Source organism: Nicotiana tomentosiformis, chromosome 12 (assembly GCF_000390325.3).
Source record: "Nicotiana tomentosiformis chromosome 12, ASM39032v3, whole genome shotgun sequence".
Classification (NCBI taxonomy): Eukaryota; Viridiplantae; Streptophyta; class Magnoliopsida; order Solanales; family Solanaceae; genus Nicotiana; species Nicotiana tomentosiformis.
The window spans coordinates 79,677,127-79,685,419 of NC_090823.1; positions in this window are offsets into that span (position 1 = coordinate 79,677,127).

The following is an 8,293-nucleotide window of genomic DNA, read 5'->3' on the forward strand; positions in this document are numbered from 1 at the left end:
TTGTGGAAATTATTCCGGTACCGATCCATTAGTCCAAAAAATAATCAGAGCAGGATATTATTGGATCAATATGGACAAAGATGTAAAGGAGCTTGTTCGAAAATGTGACAAATGTCAAAGGTTTGCACCGATGATCCATCAGCCTGGAGAGCAACTTCACTCAGTCCTATCCCTATGGCCATTCATGAAATGGGGAATGGATATCGTCGGCCCTCTGCCATCGGCCCCAGGTAAAGCTAAGTTCATCTTATTTATGACTGACTATTTCTCTAAATGGGTTGAAGCACAGGCGTTCGAAAAAGTTAGAGAGAAAGAGGTTATAGACTTCATCTGAGATCATATCGTATGTCGATTTGGGATACCCGCCAAAATAGTGTGTGACAACGGGAAATAATTTATCGGCAGCAAAGTGACAAAATTCCTCGAAGACCATAAGATAAAAAGGATATTATCAACACCATATCACCTTAGTGGGAACGGACAGGCCGAATCGACGAACAAAACTATCATTCAAAATCTAAAGAAAAGGTTGAACGACGCTAAGGGGAAATGGAGAGAAATTCTACCCGAAGTTCTTTGGGCGTATCGAACAATATCAAAGTCTAGTGCGGGGGCAACTCCATTCTCCCTAGTATATGGCTCTGAAGCCTTGATTCCAGTCGAAGTTGGAGAGCCCAGTGCCAGGTTTCGATATACAACAGAAGAGTCAAATCACGAGGCTATGAATACTAGCCTCGAATTATTGGATGAAAAATGAGAAGCCACTCTCGTCCGATTTGGCCGCCCAAAAGCAGCGGATCGAAAGATACTATAATCAAAGAAACAACCTTCGCCATTTTAAAATCGGGGACTTAGTGCTAAGAAAAGTCACCCTCAGCACCCGAAATCCAAAAGAAGGAAAACTGGGTCCAAACTGGGAAGGACTGTATCAAGTACTCGAAAACGTCGGTAAAGGATCCTACAAACTCGGTATTATAAATGGCGAACAACTACCAAGCAATTGGAACGTGTCACACCTCAAACGATATTATTGTTAAGGTATGATTTTCTCCCTTCTTTCGTCTATATATGTTCAATACCAACTCATTGCAGGAGTTCAACCAAAAACATCAAGACCTCAGGTTTTAAAGTACGCGTTGCACTCTTTTTCTCTTAGATCGGTTTTTACCCCAACCGGGTCTTTCCGGCAAGGTTTTTAACGAGACAACAACTATGTGCTACCTGAGGACATTTCAATAGTATCCAAGGCTTATTTACAATCAACCTCGAATACTGGGGGGCTTTACCATCGAATAAATCGAGTTCGACATGAGAAAGTTATTTCGTACCAAAGTCATATCAAACAGGGTCTCGATAGGGAAAAAGTGTAAGGGCCAAATGGTCAAAATGAACCATGCCCACATAGTTTTGCTTGAGCCTTGGCACAAAATACGAACATATGTATAATGACCTCTTTACCGATAAATCATGTTTTGACAAATTTCGTTCTGCTTCATGATTCAAATAGGTTTAAGGGCCGACCACTACTAAAGGAGTTTTGAAAAACTTACACCATAAAGCCTACGGGCGACATTACTTCGAGTTCGAATCACTCACTCGATCATTAAGCCTACAGGCTACATCACTTCGAGTTCGACCAAGCACTCACTCGACTACTAAGCCTACGGGCTACATCATCTCGAGTTTGAGCAAACACTCACTCGACCGTAAATCCTATGAGCTACAATACTTTGAGTTCGAGTTCGAGCAATCACTCACTCGATTATTAAGCCTAAGGGCTATCTTACTTTGAGTTTGAGCAATCACTCGCTCGACCATTAAGACTACGAGCAACATTACTTCGAGTTCGAATCACTCACTCGACTAATAAGCCTACGGGCCACATCATCTCGAGTTTGAGCAAACACTCACTTGACCATAAAGCCTACGGGCTATAATACTTTGAGTTCGAGTTCGAGCAATCACTCACTCGACTATTAAGCCTAAGGGCTATCTTACTTCAAGTTCGAGAAATCACTCACTCGACCATTAAGCCTACGGGCTATATTACTTCGAGTTCGAATCACTCACTCGACTAATAAGCCTACGGGCCACATCATCTCGAGTTTGAGCAAACATTCACTCGACCATAAAGCCTACGGGCTACAATACTTTGAGTTCGAGTTCGAGCAATCACTCACTCGACTATTAAGCCTAAGGGATATCTTACTTCGAGTTACTTCGAGTTTGAATCACTCACTCGACTAATAAGCGTACAGGCCACATCATCTCGAGTTTGAGCAAACATTCACTCGACCATAAAGCCTACGTGCTACAATACTTTGAGTTCGAGTTCGAGCAATCACTCACTCAACCATTAAGCTTACGGGCTACATTACTTCGAGTTTGTATCTCTCACTCGACTACCAAGACTACGGGCTACTCTTATTTCGAGTTCGAGCAAACTCTCACTCGACCATTAAGCCTACGGGCTATATTACTTCGAGTTCAGATCACTCACTCGACTAATAAGCCTACGGGCTACATTACCTCGAGTTCGAATCACTCACTTGACTACTAAGCCTACAGGTTACCTTATTTCGAGTTTTGACCAAGCAGTCACTCGGTTATGAAGGCTACAAGATCCAAATTTCATCAAATTGCCTAAAACCTTATGAAAACTTTCATAAGGCATGAATAAAACAAAATCTTCTAAAGACAGAGAATAAAACAGAGGCGAATCAAGAAAAAAAAAGATCTTTATATACACAAGAATATTTACAATGTCCGAATAGGACACTACAAAAAAAATACCAAAATGAAAACTAAGGGCTAAGTTTCTTGGTTATCTACGGGGGCAGTCTCTTCGCCATCAGGCTCCTCCCCGCTCTCGGACCCACTCTTGCTCCCATCATTGCCATCATCATCATCACCACCCTCATCATCATCGGAAGCCAAGGCTTCAGCATCGGCTTCAAGCTCTTTTGCTCTTTTTATATCTTCGGTAAGATCGAAGCCTCGAGCAAGGATCTTTTCGAGGGTCTCCCTCCGAGATCGGCATTTAGCAAGTTCGGCAACCCAATGGGGTCGAGTATTGGTGGTCTCGGCTGCCTCTCTTGTTTGTACCTAAGCAGGTTCAGCATCCGCCCGATAGACAGCCACTAATGCATCCGCATAGGACTTTGCCTTTTCGGCATCAGATTTGGCCTTGGCAAGTTTGGAGGCCAACCGAGCCTCGAGTTCCTCAATTATTCTCGCTTGAGCCGAGCTCTTCTCCTTCATGCCTTGGAGTTGGATTATAGTCGATGACAATTGGGCCCGAATAGTCTCCTTTTCTGCAGCAAGACGGTCCATGCCATCCTTCCATCCCATGGTCTCCGCCCTTATTATATCAACTTCTTCACGAAGCTTCCCAATCAGCTCGAGTTTCTACTGCAGCTGTGAGATCGAAATATTAGCCTTCGATCCTGAATCAAGCCCATGAGTTCTTAATATTATCATTACCTGCTCGGTCAGGTCGGTCTGGTCTTGATGAGCTTTGGTCAACTCAACTCGAAGGCCTTTGATTTCTTCTTCTCTTTGACCGGAAAGAAGTTTGAGGGCGTTCCTCTCCTCCATGACCCGTTGAAGGTCGGCTTCGTATCGACGCAGCTCGGCTCGAGATCGAGAACATACTTCTCGATGAGCTACTACGGCCTACGATGAAAGAAGAAAAGAAGTTAGAATAGAATAGCGAACATAAAAGTGGTATCAACGAAGAGAGTTAAAGCTTACTTGATTTAGAGCTTGTTGCACTTCACAGAAAAGGCCCGAAACATCACTGGGGCCAACAACATCCTCGACACTAGTAAACAAATCACAGAAGGGGTCCTCCCCTTCATGTGATCGATTTATCTCGTGGGTCCCCAAAGCTTGGGAATCCCGAATCGGCCCTTCAGAAAAAGCAGGGAGATTGGGCGAGTCCCCGATTACTATTGCCCCAAGCGACTCGCTGGGGCATTCTCCTCAGTTCGGAGAGCTTCAGAATCGGTCTCTTTTGATATACCCACCGATTGTTGACTTCGGTGGGAAGCATCCTTGATCTCTAACGGTTCAGGGACTCTGCCCGAACCTTCCTCGGATATCTCCTCAGTCCGAGGCAAAGCTTTATAAATCACCATCGACGCAGCTACCTTAGGGGAATCGATGGTTTTCTTCGTTCGGGCCACTAGCACGGACCCATCATTTTCTTCTTCTTCCTCGTCTTCATCTCTTAGATGCAGAACTGATTCCATAGTTAAAGGGATGGTATTCTTCCTCGGCTTACGAGCCATCCTCGTCTTCGGGTTTGGGTATTCGGAAGCAGAGGCCCTTTTTCTCTTATTATCTTTCACCGGCTTTGGATCAGAGGCCGAAACCTCTTCCTCAACGGATGAGGGCCTCAAAACCGCATCTTTGCCCATACCTATATACAGGAAAATTGATTTAAGCATATAGAAAGCATCTCGTTCAAACTACCAAAGATACAAGAAAGAGGCGCACCATGATTTTTGGCCTCCCATCGACCCTTGGACAAATCACGCCACAAACGCTCGGCGTATGTGGAGGTCGAAGCTAGATCCCGTACCCAGTTCTTGAGATCGGGGACTGCACTGGGCATCCAGGGAACCGCTGCATCACAAGAAGGGGGATATCGGTAAGAAAAGGAATAAAGAGGCAAAATAGCAGAAGATAATGGCAGAATTACACTTACACTTCATGTTCCACTCCTCGGGAAAAGGCATCTTTTCAGTCGGAATCAGGTTCGAAGTCTTTAGTCGAACGATCCTGCACATCCAGCCTCGATCCCTGTCCTCAAATATACTCGAGAACAGAACCTTGGTAGCCCGACGCTGAAGTTTTATTAATCCACCTTGAAAGAGGCGAGGGCAGTACAATCGGATGAGATGATCGAGGGTGAAAGGCATCCCCTTGATTTTGTTCACGAAGTAACGGATCAAAATGACGATCCGCCAAAAAGAAGGATGGATCTGGCCTAGGGTTATTTGGTATTGGCGACAGAAATCAATAATAACGTGATCGAGGGGACCTAACGTGAAAGGATAAGTATACACACTTAAAAAACCTTTCACATAAGTAGTGATATCTTCTTCAGAAGACGAGATTACTATTTCTTTGTTCTCCCAATTGCAATCTTTCTTTAGCTGTTCGAGGTGCCTCTCGGTTATCGAACACATATACCTCAATACTGGCTCATATCGGCTGGGAACCGACGAGCCTTTATCGACCTTAAAATCGGAGGTAAGAACACACGCCCCAGGAATGCACTCCTCAGGCCATGGCTCCACCGGTGTTTTGTCGGCGGCAGATTGTGAAGAAGAAGCTTTTTCTTTCTGAGGAATGGTTTTTGATGTTTTTGCCATTTCTGGACTTAAAGATTGAAAAGAGAAGGAGGTAACAAAGATGCGGTGTTTTTGAAGAAAGATTTTGCATAGAAGAATCACAGATTTTTGCGAGTGAATTCAGAAAGCGTGAGAAAGAAGTTAGAAAATTTAGAGTTTAAAGATGTAAAAGTGATTAAAAGTGAAAAAGGGGGTTATTTATAGGTATAGCGATGACGATTCAATTTCGATAATGGACGACCATCGTCTGACACGCATTAAATGCCTTGAAAAACTAAACTGACGGGACAACTATCACGTGCGTCATAATTGATCCCATTGTAAACGTCAGCTTATTTCTGATCGAGCCGTCAAGAAATCATGTCGTTTCTCGCTACATCCTTCCCGAGAAATGAAAGGACTATCGGTATACGGTAAAAACTCGTTAGTCCTTCATACAAACTGGTCAAAATGGTAATGCATTGGATCGGAGAAACATCTACATAATCAGGTTGAGGTCCGAAGTCAGGTCACCAGGCTTCAAGCCCTAGGAACTGATCAATGTCGAGCTCAAATCCAAATCGAACTATGATGCAAAGTAAATTTATCGAGCTTATGAGGCAGAAACCGACTAACACTGACCCCAAATCAATACAAGGAGCCGGGTCAGAATCGAGCTCGAGTCAAGATCGAGAGCTCGAGTCAAGATTGAGAGCTCGAGTCAAGATCGAGAGCTCGAGTCGATACCAAGCCCGAATCAATTTCGAGCTCATAGACAAGAGCCGTTGCAATCCCACTAGAGGAGAGAATCCCGGCAGGAATTATGGAAAAGCTGATTTATCATGGGTCTCCCACTATGTATTTTAAATTATATCTAAAGTAGGATCCCTCCACTATAAAGGGGATGATTTTTATTTCTGAAAGGACCAAGTTTTTGCATACATTGTAACTGAGATATCATATACTCATATATTGAAGAGTTACCCTTTTTTAGCTTGATAAATTGATTCATCTTGCCTAATCTGTAAATTATCCTCTTCCAACTTTGCTTATTTTTCATTCTCTATAGTCAATACTTGATATTTTTATTCATTCTTATGATTTGTGTCAAGTTATACCACATATCCTTAGAACCACGTACAAATTTAACTCAATCCGTTTTTCAGGTAAACACTATTAAAAAAAAGTTAAAATGGGTGCTTCCTAGAGTTTGCCTAAGACCTTGGTTCTTTACACGTCTTACAAAGTAATAAAGTACTAATAAATGAAGAATACAAGATTTAACATGAAAAATTAACGGGTTTAAAAGGTACAAAAACCACGACCTACTCCGTTGGTATGACACCAAACTCCACCAAAATAAATAAGCCAAAATTTACCAGATTACAAAACTTGTAATCTAAGACTTCACCAGCCTTGTCCCAACGGTCCAAGGGCTGTCCCACACTTTCAATTTATTTTAACTTGAAACTGTGAGAGCTTTACTAGTTTAAACAATTGCGATTATCATGAAATTAATATTACAACTCGAGAACCTAATATAGTTGAACTAAATCTGAACTAGCGTAAACACACAAACTGAAGAGAACCAACTACTCCAGTCTTATTCTTCACACCTTCTATGGACGAATGTGGATTAAGCACTTCAACAAGACTTGATTGAATTGCTTCCTGACTAAATAAACCAGCTCTTTACGTGTGTGAATGTAGTTTCCTCCACGACAAAGGAAAAATATATACACCCTCATTAATTAGCCTGTAAAAATTGCAATAGAATATTCTTTTTTTTGGTAATTAAAGTATTTTATTTACCAAGTAAAGATATTTACAATTCTTACAAACTGTAACTAAAAGCTCTGGCGTACCTCCAACTGGACATGAAGCCCCAGCTAGGAGTTACCTGTAGACTTTACTACTAATTCTCTACTGCTGCTATTTCCTCTAGCCTACATCAGGGTACCAATTCAATTTAGACATTACTCGATCTAACCAGGAGAATGTGGTGGCCCTGACATGTATTTCCTGAATAATCAATCGTAATATAGCATTGGTTGGTCTCTTCTTCTTCTGAAATATCACATTATTTCTTTCTTGCCAAATATGGTAGACTGCAGCTGCTAGGGTCATTCTACATACTACTACACCCCCACTCTTTCCTTTTGCTAAACTGTTCCAGCCATGCCAACTCCTCCTGCCAAGCTTTCTTTGTTCAGTGTATACCTTGCCACTTTATTAGGTGCTGCCATATATCTCCTGATATCTCACAATCAAAGAATAGATGCTGCACTGTTTCATTCTCTCTTTGGCATAGTGAGCATGTTTGCTCTGAAATGATCCCCTATCTTGCTAATCTTTCTTTTGTAGCAAAACTTTGTTGTATTGCCAACCTTAGTATGAATATCCACTTGGGCAGTCCCTGATTGTTGCATACTAATTTTCTCCATGTCATCTTTGGAAATTCTCCCTGCATGGCTTTGTATATTTGTTTAACAGAGCATTTCTCCATCTTATGTAAATCCTCTTCTGTAAATCCAACATCTTCAAAGTAGCTCCTTGCTTTGAATATCTTTTGGATGACCCATGATGCACTCTTGGGCTCTGTAGTCCAGACTGTGTTCCCTTTTATGTAGTAAGTATGTATCCATTGCACCCACAGTTTCTCCTTTCTTGTGCAGATATTTCATAGTAGTTTGCATATGGCTGCTTTGTTCCACATCTCCACATTGGTAAAATTTAGGCCCCCTACTATCTTTGGTGCACACAGTTTGTCCCAGGCAATCAAAGCCTTCTTTGTTGGTTCAGCAACTCCTGTCCATAAGAATCTCCTACAGATTATTTTTATGAATTGGATAATTTTTCTTTGGCAAGATGAATATCTGAGCCCAGAATGTTTGTATAGCAAATAACACACTCTTAACTAACACTGCTCTTCCTGCATATGAAAGAAATTTTGT